Below are 16,520 nucleotides of genomic sequence, written 5' to 3'. Positions count from 1 at the left end.
TGTAGGGAACTGAAAGGGAAGAAGGGGAGACTGCACCTTTGCTACAGACAAGTAATTCCTTTATCAGGAGTCTACATACATCTTCTCTGTCAAGGTGGGATCTGCCTTGGAAGCTAATGGAACCTGATTGGTTTCAGTTGGTTCAAGAGAGAAGCCAAAAATAATTTTATGAATGACTGAGCAATAATAATAATATATTAGGTCTTGTAATGTTGAGATATAATAATACAATGTTATAATGATTGTCAGCCAAAAAATAAAATAATTTGAAGATCTTACATTTTTTTATTAAAAGTATTAATGACAGAAAAAGGCTCATCATCAGGTGCTAGATTTCCTAAAGGACCCATTTCCAATTCATTTTAATTTATAAAAATATGATTTACTTAAAAAAATTGGAAAATTAATTCATTATTTAAAGAGTAAGTGATAGAAATTTGAGAAGGAGACCCTGGTTGTTGTTTGTTTCATTATATGCAACAAATAGGCTGAGTTCCTACTTTAAGTGTGAAACAACCCAGTTCCAATAATGAAGCCATGACTAATGCTGCCACCCCAGTTTTTTTCTTGTATTAATGTGTATTAATTCCATGGCTTCTAAGCTATGGAATTTATCATTCTTGATTTTGGCCATGCTGGTCCCCACTAAATACAACTGGCTGGTACAGAGTGAAACAGCCGGCCCCTAGGTCAGGGGTGGGCAAAATGTGGCCTGCCAGGCCATTCTATCCGGCTCGCAGGGTCCCTAAAATATTTAGAATATTAATATTTATCTGCCCTTGGCTGCCTGTTATGCAGTCCTTGATAGCTTGCCAAAACTCAGTAAGCAGCCCTCTGCCCAAAATAATTGCCCGTCCTTGCCCTAGGTCAATTGGTCCATCAGCAATGCCAGACTGGACCGCTCGCTCGTCTCAGTAACATCTCAGGTTTTTATTGCACTGTTTCTTAGACATGGAACGCCCCCCCTGACCCAACTGAAAAGGCCTTTACTCCCTCCTCAGGACCCACATTACAAATTTCTCAGGGCGGGAAATATATCTTGTTTTGAATTTGAATACTGCCTAGCCCAAGGGGGCTCATTAGTGCATTTTCCAGAGGCCCACCTTAGAGCTCTGTCACACCCAAAGTGATCCAAAGGGCCCTCAGGCCAGGGAAACAATCTTCTCTCAATATCCTCCAAGTCTCCTACCAGCATGAAAACAGCTATTTCGTAGTTTCATAGTTGTTATGGGCTGGAAGGGACCTTATAGATCATCAGGTCCAGCCCCCCTGCCTATTAGATATGCAATGTTCAGTATCAGTTGTACCAAACCTGAAACCCCAAAACTGGCACAAGAAGCAAGGGGGAAGTTCCCAATTCCATATAGAAAATCATAGCATTTAGAGTCAAAAGGCTAAAGGGAGGGAACAGATAAAAGGTAAAGAACCATCAATACTGTGTATTGTAACATACACTCAGCACCTTAATTTCCCCCCCCCCCCCGAGGTGTCCCCCAAATAAGACTTTAGTCCCTAGTGTGCTCAAACAGCTGCCTGCAGCTGCCCCAAGTCTGAGTCCAGTGCCTTCAGACCACAGTCCTGGCTGATCGAGCCAGTGAGATCTCCGGCTCCACTATGCACTCCTCTGGGTAAGGCTGACCATGTTCATGCTGCTCATTTACTCCAGCCTCAAGCTTTCTCTTCCTTTCTCCCTTGCCCTCCAGCCCTTAGGAGTTTCTGGGATTTGTAGTCCAAATTAACAGTCAGCACAGCTCTGCAGACTGCCCCCTGGTTCCACCTGCTGTTACAGACATTATATTCACATTACACAGCATTAGAAAGTTTATCCTTAAAAGTTAACACAAAGAATAAAAGTAATCACTGATACAGTTCTGTGTGACTTTCAGTAGAGCTAGACCAGCTGAAAATGTCTAATTTGGAAATGCTAGAATAGAAAAAAATTTAGCAAGGTGAAAATAAATATACATGGCGGTTTTAAACATAATTTGTTTATGAAAGGCACTGAACTTGATTAGATGTGGTTACTACAGTTCATGTGTCCCCTGCACAGTAACTCAGTTCACCAAAAATTATGTTCATTCATGCATCAGCATTTTGAGTTAAGATACCTCTTATTCTTGAGATTGTTGATTAGGCTGCTTTCAGACTCAGTATCTCCCATATACATGAATAACACGAAGCTCAGAGCACTGCTGAATCCCTGTCTCAAACAACCCAAGAATAAAAGAGCAGCGTTTCAGTTTATTTTTTTCTGCATCTTGTTAAAAACCATATCAGGAATTTTGAAGAAACCTAATGCATAAATACATATTTTGTCTGATTCAGTTACATATCCAATTCAAATGACACTGTATTAGAAAACCAAAGGACTGCTGGTCTTCAACTACACGTTAAATATCAGCAATTTATTTCCTTACCTTTATATTTTTAATGGGTCCAACTTGACAGTAATATAATACTGTCAATATATGATCCTACCAGACTCCTCAAAAGGGAACCAAAAAAAGACTGACCCAACTAACAAAAAACTGCTTGTTCCTCCTATGTTCTCAGTGCCACCTCTTTCAAGCAGTGGGCTGACAGAGAATGAGTACTAGAAATCTCACATTTTCTCAGACTGTCAGAAGCTTGCATACCTGAACTATTTAATTAGATACAGCATTAATTCACTGTTCAACTGTAGTTTTGTGGTTTTGCTTGCAGTATTCATCTAGTGTGTTTTGCATCACTTTTTTGTTTATGATATATACCAGAGTGATTCCAAAATAAAACCACTTCATGTACAATGAACATTTACAACAGCGGTTGCCAACATACGGCCCATGGACAAGTTTATAGAGCCACAGGATCTGGCCCGTGACCTGGAGGATTGTGCTTATGCCTGTGCCTGAGACCAAACCAGGACCAGGCAGGCAGCAAGGAGCTATGCTGTGCTAGGCAGTGTCCAGGTGCACTCACACCACTGCCACTTCTCACGCTGGTTTGATGCAGGCCAGATAGTTTCTGTAGCACATCAGTGGTGGGGGACCTCACCTGTGCCCATGACAGTGCCCACACAAAGGCAAGGCAACTGGAGGCTACGCCCATACCACCACTGATTCCCCCAGCCCCCACTGCCTGGCTGTGGCAGAGATATGGCTTCCCAGCCCATGAAGAGTTGTGCCAGGGCCAGACATCTGCAACCTGTGTCTGTGTTGCTTCCACTTCTGCACCTCCCCACCCCACCTTGCTGCAATGTAGGTGCGACTTCCATCCATGCAGAGCCAGGGGGTAAAGAGGGAGAGGGGGAAGAAGCACCAGCAGCGTAGACACAGTTTGCAGATACCTGGTTCCAACACAGCTTCCCATTGGCTGGAAAATGCACCTGCACTACAGCTCAGGAGCGAGGAACTGGGGAAAGCAGCAGCAGTATGGGCACAGTTCCCAGCTGCCTGGTCCCAGCGTGGGCAAAGGGCATCCTGCTGCTGATGAGCTGCAGAAGCCATATGAGCCATGTTGGACCAGAGCTGGGTTGTTCTGTCCCATGGCTTGTTAAAGGTTGTCAGGCCCTGATTTACTGGACCACATCTTTTCTCTGTGTTTTCCTAAACAATGGGTGCATTCAACAATACAGCTATCAGCGTTCCCCACTGTGTAGTTTCACACTGTCACAGACATATATTCTACATAGCCACTTGGCTGTTGGTTTCTGAAAAAAGTTATCTGTCAAAAGTGGCATAGGAGTCATTGCCAAAGCACACAGCAAGACATCTACAATTTCATTCGCGCTCTTTCTCTCTCTTTTTTGGCTTTACCAAATCTTGGAAATGAAATTTTTAGTGAATTTCAGACTGGCACAAGGTATTGAATTGGTAACACTGGAGTCCGCCTTTTATGTACTTTTTGAGTTAAGATACCTCTTATTCCTGAGATTGTTCATTAGGCTCTTTCTAGACTCAGTATCTCCCATATACATGAATAACATGAAGTTATGACTTAGATGGTAGCACTTAAAGGTATGACTTAGATGGTAGCACTGCCACCTAAGTTCTCCAACAGTGTAAATCTAGAATATGGATAAACCACCTCTCTCGATAACGATGCACTTCAGGCTTCATGCCTATTCAGCCTATGGACTCGGAGTGACAACAAAGCATCAGTTATAACCATAATTTTAGAAATGTGAATTTCTACATCCTCTGAAGTCCAATTAAATCACTTTCTTTAGCTGGAAACAAAATTCAGTAACTGGCAACCCAAGCTGCATTTGAATCGCTGCTCGAGGGGCAATTCTGAAGGCTATTAACAATCCCCTTTGTCACAATCTGTTGTGAATCAAAAATGGTGTTCCAAAGATAGGATTTCTGATGTTGAGCATCTCCTCTGAGTTTATTCTTGGTATTTTCAAAAGAAAATTATACAACCTTTTTTTTGCCAAGTTTCAGAAGTTTGAGAACAAAGTCAGTAACAAATTATGTGTAGACTTAAAATGACAAATGTTCTCAGCTATAAATATGCGAATTAGATCCTCAGGTGGTGTTGAACAGTATAACTCTAGTAGGGCAATGGAACTACACAATTCCACATCAGCCAAGAACCTGGCACGCAATGGTAAAAAATTCTCTTCTTGTTTTACCTGCTAAGATAAACATTTAGGTACCTGTTTTCCTCTTGCAATAGCTGATGATATCCCAGACACCTCAGTATATGCAGGAAACGCAGCTCTTTAGGGGCGAGCAATGTCTTCAACTCTAGCGAAATACATAAGCTTGGCTCTTTGCAAATGAGAAGCTTTCCAGTTTATCTTTAAGGAAACAATTAGATATCAACCCACATTATAAAAAATTAACCTGATCTCCCTTTCTCTTGGCTAGGATATTATATATTTCTTTTCTTTTCCTTCTAGTTTGGCCTCTTGCTTTCAGGTGCAACTTCTTTTTCCTAAGGCAACGAACTGAAAAAAACCAACATCTGGAATTAACTGTGTTTTTGCCAAACAAAATGAGCACTTCTGCAGAGGGCAGTTTCTCATGAGGAAAACATAAATGGATGACTAATAGGGCAGATGAAATCAGGCAAAAATAATTCATTTGACCTTTACTTACACACATGATATCATGATTTGTACATCTCTTATCACTGGAATACCTAAGCATTGTTGTATACAATGGTGAGATTTGTCCTGGAAGGGCAGTAAATTCTCCATCCAGTCCTTGGTTTTAGCCAGCCATTTATGTTTTGGGGTACATACACATTTGTACACTATCAGTAACTCTCTAAGAGTATCATCCATGTTTTGGTTCTTCCCCTGCTGCATACCTTCCAGTCCCTACATTTTACCACTTACCATTTTGGAAAAGGAAATGATCTCTCTGGGGCCCATGAACCTCTCTTTAGAGTCTTTGATAAAGTCCAAGAGGCTTGGATCTAGGTAGGCATTCACCCTATCCATGAAACACAGTTCCACGTTGCAGCCAGTTCAGGTTTCTGATTATCACTTTCAAGACTTTGCTTATACCTTTACTATTTCTCTGCTAGTCTTCATCATGGTGTGCCATCCCAAATCCCACTCTCCAGGCCACCTTATTATTCAAGTCCCTCCTAAAATCTCACTTCAGATGTGCTGCCTACATTAAACGATAATTAGCGTACTTGCACATTGTCAAAACACATTTAGTGGAACCATCAAAATAGACACATACCTTAAATGAGCACCCTTCTATCTTGTCATCTTTGAATCTCTTCACTCTTGCTTTTTGATTATCCCTGCTTGTATTCGGCCAAAATGTAGACAGTGTATATTCTCTGTCTCTTCCTATTTTTGTAGCAGTCCTTGAACATTTTGGGTGCTCAGAAATACTAACTGCTAATAGTGATAGCAGCATACAATATTTAATTTCCTGGGGGTAGCGTATTAATCATCCTTTAAGGTGTCTTACCTTACCAGGAGTGGAATTTCTTCTCTCCTTCTAAAATTAATGGGAGCTCAGCACCTGAAAAGTCAAGCCTATTGACATTATTGATGAACCTCACTTGGTGCTCATTCCAAGAAGATAAAATGATTGCAGCAGGCAGGGAAGGGGAAATAAAACCAGGCTTTGTACTTACACTAAAAGCTTGGCATTCAGATAACATCCTTTGATTACCTCAGCAGTCAAGTGGATATATCACAACCCTAGCTGCTACATTCTTTTTATTGTTGATTCTTCAGGCATTTCTTGAAAGTAATCAAAATATGGCACTCTTCTTTTTTGTACAGTAACATGAGGAAGGTGGCTGTATTTCTATAAATCTGTACAATATTCAGCTGACAATCCAGATGATGGCCTGAACCACCATTTCATTGTTAGCTAGCAGGACCAAATTTAATGGGGAATCTGAGCAAGTGCCAGAGAAAATAGTCAGTTCTGAAATGTTATCGTTATAGGTAAAATGGTGCCCAACCCTTGCAATGGCCTTCTGCAGAGGATGTCAGCATCAACCTTTGTGTGAACACCCCTCATCAGCCTATGTAAAACATCATTTTAATAAGTGTCTTGTTTACTGGAAATCTTGAAACCAAAATGTAGAAAAAAATATTGATCATTTTCCACCTTACTTTTTTAACTGAAGATGGAAAATACATAATACATTAAGTCTAATTTGCATGAACAAAGGAAAGCACATGGTTTAAATTTAATAGCTTTTCATATCACATTTTTTATTATTAATGTTGTTCCTTTTAATTCTCAATATGTTATTGCATTCAAGGAACAATGGGGGAGGCCCTCCTGTCGCTAATTCCAAACATGCCTATTCCCAATGATTGCAAAGTCTGTAACCGACTGGATAAAATGTCTTCTTCACATTTCAAAAGTAGTGAGTACAAATCCAATTAAGGGTAGTTTTTTATTGCATATTATATTGTTCTGAGGGTTTCTGTACAAGCAGGGAACCCTGGATTACATTCCTCTCCAGGGGTTCCCAAATGTTTATACAAATCACAGTAGGCAGCATTACAAGACTTCAAACTTTTTCCATGTGCACTTTGTCTAAACCCAGATTTGTTGGTCAGAAATCTGTCAATTGCCAAATGATAAAGAAAAAAATAAAAGGAAATAATTTTATTTGTGTTCCTTTTGAGATGTAATTCTACCCGCAGTTCTCCAAGCTTTTTCACACCAATTTAAATACAGATTAATTCTTACAATTTTTCTAAAGTGCAAAGAAGTGCCAGCTGACTCAAAACATTTAACAGTGAGGGGGGGAAAAACAAGTTAGAAAAAGAAAAAACTCATCCTTGAAAAATAGCGGCATTAAAGTGTAACATTAGTGTGTGTACAGAAGTTGCTTTTTGCATAATTTAAAGCACTTTATTGACATGACTTAACAGAAGTGCACAGCTTTACAGCACTTTCAAAATGGGTACAGCTCTTTCCTAGACTCACAGATTGTAAGGCCAGAATGGACCTCAGAAGATCATTGGGTCCAGCCCCCTGCATCAAGCAGGAAAGATAACTGGGGGTCAGGTGACCCATCAAGGTGACTGTCTAGTCTGCTCTTAAAGATTTCCAGGGTGGGTGAATGCATCACCTCTGGAGGGAGCTTATTCCACAGTCTGGACACCCTGACTATGAAGAAGTTTTTCCTAATATTGAACCTGAATTGATCTTCCAAGAGTTTGTGGCCATTAATCCTGGTTTTCCCCTTGGGTACCCTGGTGAACCGTTGCTTACCGAGCCCTTAACGTACTCCCCTAGTGTAGCAGTAAGCTGCTACCAGGTCCCCTCTCAGCCTTCTTTTCCTCAGGCTAAAGAGTCCCAGATCCCTCAGCCTTTCCTCGTATGGCTTGCCTTTTAAGACTGTGATCATATGGGTGGCTCTTCTTTGGATTCTCTCAAGCTTGTCCACATCCTTGTTAAAGTGTACTGCCCAGAACTGAATGCAGTACTCCAGCTGCAGTCTCTTCAGTGCTGAGTAGAATGGAAGAATCACTTCCTCGGTTTTGCTGGAGATGCATCAATTGCTGCGTGACAGAGTAGTATTTGCCCTACTGGCTACACCATCGCACTGCTGGCTCATATTCCTACTGTGGTCTATTATTGCCCCCATATCTCTTTCATTCGTGGTGCTAGTCAATTTGGTGCTGCCAAGCCTGTAGGTGTGTTGGGGTTGCTTGTCCCAAGGTGGATCACTTTGCATTTTTCAACATTGAACTTCATCAGATTGCAATCTGCTCAAGTTGCTAGTCTGTTTAGGTCCACCTGTAACTGTAGCCTATCTTTAAGTGTGACCACGCTTCCACATAACTTGGTGTCATCCGCAAACTTAGCCAGTGAGCTCTTCACCCCCACATCCAAATTGTTAATAAAGATGTTGAAAACAAATGGACCGAGCATGGTCCCTGTGGGACATCACTGTCCACTTCTCACCAGGATGACACAGATCCATTCACTACAACTCTCTGGGTCCTATCCTGCAGCCAGTTTCTCACCCACCTGGCTATCTTGGAGTTAAGCCCACAATCCTCCAATTTTCTTATGATGACATTGTGGGATACTAGATCAAAGGCCTTTTGGAAGTCTAGGCATACAATGTCAACCTGCTCTCTCGTGTCCAGGTGGCGAATTACGTGGTCATAGAACGAGATGAGGTTGGTAAGGCAAGACCTGCCTGTGATGAAGCCATGCTGGCTGTCATTCAGAATCTTACCTTCTGCAAGCTTATCGCAGATAGACTCCTTGATGAACTTTTCTAGGATTTTCCCTAGGATTGAAGTTAGGCTGATTGACCTATAGTTACCTAGGCTCTCCCTCCTGCCCTTCTTGTGAATGGGCACAACATTGGCCCTCTTCCAGTCCTCAGAGACTTCTCTAGAGTGCCACGAGCTGTGGAAGAGTTTTGCCAGGGGTTCCACAATGACTTTGACCAGCTCCTTCAGCACTCTCGGATTAAGATCATCTGGTCCCACTGACTTGTATATGTCTAATTTTATTAATTGGTCATACACCAATTCTATGGCAATGGTAGAAAGGCAATTGTTCCTACCATGCTCATCCTCTACTCTACCTAGCATGGTTTTCCTCTTGGTCCAGTGAAGACCGAGGTGAAATAGTCACTCAGGAGTTCAGCTTTTTCCTAGGTGCCAGTAACCAGCTCTCCTGAGTTGTTGAGCAATGGCCCCATGTTCCAATTTGTTTTCCACCTGTTCCCTATGTACCTAAAGAAGGACTTCTTGTTGTCCTTGATTCCCATTGCTAATCTAAGTTCGGTCACTGCTTTAGCCTGTCTTATCTGTTCCCTGCAAATATGGGCCATTGTGGAATAGTCCTCCCTGGGGACTGCTTTAAGCTTCCATTGTTTATAAGCTTCCTTCTTCTTTCTTAGGAGGACCATGATTTCCGTGTTTAGCCAAGAGGGCTTCCCAGCCCTTCTGTTACCTTTTCTCTGCCTGGGAATGGACTTCCTTTGTGCTTCGAGGATCGTGTCCTTAAGGAACAACCATTCTTTATGCACACCTTTCACCTTCAGTCCCTGGTCCTACAACACTCACCCTGCTAGTGACCTAAGCTTGTTCAAACTTGCATTTTTGAGGTCAAAGACTTCAGTCCTTCTATCTGATTTGTCTGCCTTATGTCAGACACTGAACATGATGGTTTCGTGGTCACTGTCACCCGGACCTACCTCTATATTTAAGTCGGTCACCAGGTTGTCTCCTTTGGCCAAGACTAGCAGACCGTCACCTCTGGCTTTAAATTAACCCATGTTAAATGAGGTATTATATTTGAAGAACTGTATTTTGCAGCACTTCAGCAACCTAGGGCACTTTAAATAACTTCTGGACACTGGTCAAATTTCTGACCAGTGGAGAAACCCCAGAAGGCTGCAGAACACCCCCTGCCACCTAGCCTGGGAAGTGCAGGGAAGCTCAGAGCCACACCCCTCCCTCTGGGAAGCCCTGCCACCCCCAAACACTGTACTTCTGTCCTGTTTAAGAGCTCTGTAACTTTATAGTACTATAAAAAGTGCTGTAAATTACAGCATTGTAAAATGTGCATGGAGCACTTCTGTATACACCCTTGGAAAAGGATCAATGATCTGGCATTCCCAACCAGCTGGTCTCTCCATGTTTTGCACATCATCTTTCCTCCACCCCAACATACTCCAAGCCTAAATATATGACATGCGGACACCTGTATAACCTTCCCTAATACTGGTGTACAAAAAGAAGTAGACACAATACATATAGCCCTACACTAGTGAAACTTTCTAGAACCCAGTGTCCAGTTACCACATGATAAATTAAGAGTAAAACCACACTGATATAAGTTACACCAACCGCCATTCTGTAGCTACTTTTAGACTTCAGTACCATTTACTCATTGAAACTAGGTCCCCTATCGTCTAGTGACCAAGTACTATAATAGCACCTTCTGTGGCAGCTACTACAATAGGCTATAAACAGACATCGTCAAACGAAGCATATGCCAGGATGTGTCCTGCAACAACTGTTTTACTTTGTTGGGTGAAACAGATGTTGCCTATTATTCTGCACAGTCAGGGCTCTGGTGCATCCTGGGCTTCAGGAGCCCGATTCTGCAGGACAACACTTGTGGCACACCTCTGCAAACAGGGGAACGAGGCATACCCCAAATCAGAATCACCAGGCATGCCTCTGCTAATGGGGAAACCCAGGCAGGTTCTCCCATGGCTTCAGGGGCCTGATCCTGCATATCCCCTAGAGGGGAATTTTTACGGTGGCACAAAGGTAACATCTGTTTCAGGCAAAGAGGTGGTTCTCTGCCCCGTCAGACTAACTTACATCAGTGTCTAAAGCCAATGGAATTACATCAGTGGCAATATGGCTCTATGACCCAGCCTGATCCTTACCCACAAACTGGTCACACTGGGAAAAATGCAACTTTGCCTGCTATGCATCCAAGTTAAAAGTCTAAGTCCTAGGTAAATTCTGTGCCACCTCCCAAACACAAAGGTGGCACTGAGACTCACATAGAACTTATGGGCTTTCCCAGGTGGATTCAGAGTGACACAGCTACCCAGCAGTACTGGATCAGTACTGAACATGTGCAGGCAGTCAAGCCCAGTCACACAGAGTGGAATTTGATATAAAACCTTTATAAGCAGTATTTAGTGCCATTTAGTTCTCTGAGAGGCAGAACAGAATTTCTCAAACTCAGACATCTAAGTGTGACTTAGACATGTAGCACTCAGAGTACAAGTCTGTCTATTATATCCAAGTAGCTGATATTTTATGCTTTATTTTTCTACTTTAAGCACTCTATAGTGTTTCACATCTATATAAACTGACACCTCATATATATTTACATATGTGCCACATACATATAAATTGATGCTTTTGGCTAGCACTTTGTTATCAGGTCTTTATAACGCTTCTAGGACTCTTCAGAGAGATGCACTAATATACTTTAAGCTCCAGTACAGGTTAATAAAAAAGGTGTTAGCCTTTCTCTTAGGCAGAGGCAATTAGAGGCAAAAATAAAGGGGCCCTGAAGGGAGCAACCCTAGAAAGAAGCCAAACTCAGGAAGCAAACTCTGGCTGGAGTGAAGAAAGCTGTTGCTATTTTAATTAACTATCAGGGAAGCCCCAAGAAGATGTATACTTGTATGCACTGCTTGCATGTTGTTATTGTAGAAGCAGAGTGGGAATGGAATTTGCTTACCATCATATCGTTACAGAGTCTTTTATCAAAAGGTTCTCAAAACACTTGGTAAATACAAGGTCTGATTCTCTAGGTCTTTAGAGCCTCCCCACCCACCAAACACAATGGTTTCCTGCCACACAAGTTATGAAAAGCTAGAGCACCAGTAATGTGAAAATCAGGAGCTTCTGAGTGGAGAAACCAGAACTACTTTAAAAAGAAAGCAAACTTAATATGCCTGGAAGATAGCACTTGCAATATGAAAGAGAAGATCATTCTATTGGTCTCTTTCAGTCATTGGTGTCACATGGGGCTGACCTCTGGTTTACAATAAAGAAAAGGAGCATTAAGTAATTCATTTCCATGTACTGCAGATGCCTACTATATAGAATAACAAGCTTTAAGAAATCAGTACTCTCTTAACAACAAAAAAGTTGGCCTATTCCCCAGGGGAGCTAACATTCTCAGCTTTTACATAATACCCCAATAACAAAGCATGGAAATTCACAAGGACATATGGCAGCAGTCCAGACAGTATGTACAACAATTTACTACTTTGCTAGGAAAGAAGGTGGTATATGTAGGAGCTACAGAGGAAGTTCAATGTGAGAAGGTCTCAAGCGGTTGTAACAGAGAACTCTATGGTGGCTGTTCCACAGTAATGAAGCAGAGAATTTACCTTGCACGTTCTGCTCACACTAGGATGGCAGGCTAATCCTCTCTGCAACGCAGCCCTGAACTTGTGCCATCTAGCTGATAGTAATTGAGCGGGACAGTCCTGGAACGGGACCCTCAAGTCAAGTCCCAATCCTGGGCTGCATGACTCCTGGACAGCATGTGTTCCTGATTCACAGCATTGTGCAGGGATCCATGGGAAATGGTGTGTTTCCCCTTGCAGGCTGGCAGCATTCCAACCTGCAAGGGGCTGCAGGAAGCAGGTCACCGGGGGCACCATGTGCATGTGCATACCCACACACATGCACGTGGCCAGCAAGACAACCAGGCAGCTTAGGGAGCAGCATCCCAGCAGGTAAGTCTTGGAGGGGGCAAGGAACATAGTGGGGTGGGAGGAGGGGCAGATCAAGGCCCCCATAGTGAGGGAGGGAGTGGGGCAGGAGCTGGGGGTACTGCTCAGCTGAGGCAGTACACAGGCCAGGGTGTGGAGAGGAACGGAGCCACAGGCAGCTCGTCCAGTGGGAGATGGGCATGGGGGAGGAACATGCTTCCCCCGAGATTTTCATGCAGGCAGGGGCATATGTGGGCTGCCTGTTGCAGGCTTGGGACTCCCCGCACTGCTGCTCTATCCCCAGGAGCCCTGCACTGACCACTCCACCATGGCAAGGCAGCAGTGGGGGTAGCAGCAGCATGGAGCTGTGTCCTCTCCTGCTGCCAAGCAAACAGGGGGCTCGCAAACAGCACAAGGCTCCCAGGCTGGAAGGCAGAAGGGCAGGGAGTGCTGAGCCCACAGCAGACACCACACATCTTAACCGCCCCCTCCTCCCCACCCCAGCTCTGCTTGGCTTGGCTCAGCCCTGGTCTGGCTGTGCTGCTGCCAGCAGCGGTGGGGAGGGGGGTAGGCGGGCATGATTCCCACCTTTCCCTTTTGAAAAGGCAGTCACCCTAGCTGGTAGTGCTTTCCTTTATTAAAACTACTTAATTCTGTGCCCACCACCCTTAGTCTACCCAACTTTTGCTTGACCAGATAGCTGTCCTGTCTTCATAGCAGAACAGGGATGTATGACTTAGCCAAGCCAGGGTGTCTACAACAAAGAAGGCTTTTTAACTGAATAACTTTTTAACAACCTAGGAAAGCAAGCCTTAGAGCTGACTGCATCATTCGTCTCCTTACTATGTATCCTACATCTACAACTGGGAAGTCTCCAGCATTTCAGCAAGAACAAGCACATATCATACATGCTCTATAGATGGGACTGAAAAGGGATGTTTAACTTCTTATGCCCAAACCAAAGAGAATGGCTGGTCAGGAATAAAAGAGGCAATAAATAGATGATGAACAGAAAAGCAACAAAGAATAATAGGAGCAGGGAAAATGTGCCAAGAACAACCTCCTGCAAGTACCATCTGTGTGCCAGGTTCACTTAGCCGAAAAACGTGGGAGGTCGTTCTTAGTTGTTACTCCTCAGCTTTAGAACTCCCTCCCACTTGTACACCCTCCAAAGCCTGACCCTGGCCACCTTTCAGAAGTGGAATTAGATCTTTTTTATTTGGATAGGCTTTCAGCCAATGGGGTTACACTCTGGATATTCTTTGAGGAATTATTTTATTATTTTATCTGCTTTTATGATTTTGTTATTTTAAGATGCCCTAAGTGTTTTTGGTAAGGGCAGCAAAATAAATTAATAAAATAAATAGACAAATAAATATCATGGGTGAGGGGGAATAACTAAGTCAGGAACAGGGGGGGGCTCACTAGCTCTGGCAGATTTTGGGTACCCTCAGGTGTGCCCAACTCTGGTCTCACTCCCCACATTCATCCATCCTCGCTATCCTCATCCTTGCCATGGGTCCCACCCCTGAATTTAGAAGCATCCTTTGACAGCACTCTGTTGCACCTACTTGGGACTGTGTTATGAAAAGAGTGGTTATGAAATCCCTGGTCTTGTCTTGATCACTGATGAGCAGGCCTCCCTAGTTCCCTTGTTGGGCCAGGGTCTCTGTTCCCTGAACACACGTAGATTTTCATCTCGTTATAGTGTATTACTGATGCCTGTCTATCAGGCCTGCTTGCTAGCTTATATAGAGCCTTAGATAACTTTCTGGTGATAACATAAGGTCCACTGAACCTTTTACATAGTTTTTGGCACTGTCCCCATCTCCTGGTCTGGTTCCATACCCACACAAATTCCTCCAGGCCATAAACCTGTCCAGTAACCCTAAGGCCATAGTACTCTTTTTACCTTTGTGTGGCTGCAGCCTGATATTTCTTAATAGCTTGGCTAACTGAAGCTAGGTATCCTGACACCCTCATAACATATTCAGATGGGTTGTTAAATCCCTCTGATACATTTATCACAGAGATAACATCAAAAGGTAGGCAATCTCCCATCTGAACAACACCATATATGGTGTATACCCCAAAGATGACTGCATGCTGCTCCAGTAGGCCATAATATAAGAAAGTACTTCATCCCACATCATCTGATTGTCTTTGATCAGGGAGGACGGCATGTCAACCAGAGTACTGTTAAACCATTCCACCAGCCCATCAGATTGGGGGTAGTATGGTATTGTGCAGATTTTGTTAATTTCCAACAGGTCATAGATGTGGTGAAACAGCTAAGATTCAAAAGTTCTCCCCTAGTCCATGTGAAGGGATCAAGATACAACATGGCAGCACACAAATCTTTCAATAAAAAACTTTGCCACAGCCTGAGCCCCTGGTCAGGGTGTGGGTATGCTTCTACCTACTTGGAAAAATAATCAGCCACTACTAGGAAATACTTGTTTTCACGTGGTGTTATGGGTAGGGGACCCAAAATATCCATAGCTATCCTTTCCAGGGGCTGTCCAGACTGCATGGAGACAATGGGAGCCCTGGGATTACTCCTCATTTATTTTTATACACCACACATGACCTACACCAGTCTCTGACAGTTTCTCCAGCCCAACCAGAAATGCTGGGACTGCATCTTATGCAAAACTTTCTCCATGCCAAACATGGAGAAACTCTTCAATATTGAGTTCCTTCTACCTTATTAATTTCTCAAGATCTTCATCTCACCACTGATTTGCACACCAATCTGCCAACCCTGTGGCCCTCCTTGGACCCAGGGTTTGTTCATTCCAGGTGAAGTCTTCTGTTGATAGTGGCTGTATCCCCACCACCTCAGCTTTGGGTTCAGCTGCCTCTACAGGAGGCCTCCAGGACAAGGCTTCAGCATTCTGGTGCTGCTATCCAGAGCAATGTACTATCCAGTAGTCAAACTTATCTAGCTGTTCCAACCTCCTAGCCAGTTGTCCTTCAAGCTGTGGAAAATTATGCACCCACCAGAACCATGGTCTGTGCTTAATGGGCACCTATGACTCATTACATGAGTACTCACCCAGGATAGGGAAGACTGAGATTCAACATTGTTCCCCGGTTCTGCTTGATGGGATTCAAACCTATAGCTCCATCTTTCTGGAGCACCCAACCAGCAGGACATCAGGTATCCTGGAGCATGTGAAGGAGGAGATAGTTTCAACTCTCTCCTGCTGAATCTCTTCTACTTTGTATAAATTATTAAACATTCACTGGCATTGGGACTGGAGCCCAGCTGCCTTCAATCCCTAGTGGATGACCTACCACCACTTCAAACCCACTATGTAATCAGTCCATGACAGAGGTCTAAACCAAGGTCTCTCACCTCTTAGTTGTGTGTCCTAAGTACAGGGTGAGCTTTCCTTTATCCCTCCTAATGGAGCTGTTTCATTTAATTCAAAATACTTAAATATTAATTGAGCAAGAGCATGATTCTGCTGCAGCAGATACTCACTTGGGAGGTAGAATACCAGGGTTCAATCTCCTGCTCTACCGAATGTTTAATTCTTTCTACAAAGTGGAATACTGGCAACAAGAAAGAACAAGAGTGACTCACCTCCAAACACGTGACAGCTTGGTGGTTCAGCACTCTTCAAGGGCAGGTGGGTTCACATCCCCAATGGCAGAGAAAGGCACTGAACCCAGGTGTTCCCCATCTTGGAGTGCTCTAACTTGTAAGGCACAGGATAAAAGGAGGACAAGAGGACTCCTCCTCCTTCTATGGCAGTATTGTGAAAATCTCATTCTTCATAACCTGTGCTTTCCTGCCAAGTGCCCAAAATGAAATGTTTCATCTTACCTGAAATGAAATATTTTGTGTTGAACAAAATTAAATTCTT

This window comes from Alligator sinensis, unplaced genomic scaffold (genome assembly GCF_000455745.1).
Source record: "Alligator sinensis unplaced genomic scaffold, ASM45574v1 scaffold331_1, whole genome shotgun sequence".
Lineage (NCBI taxonomy): Eukaryota > Metazoa > Chordata > Crocodylia > Alligatoridae > Alligator > Alligator sinensis.
Note: the sequence above shows the minus strand (reverse complement) of the source record.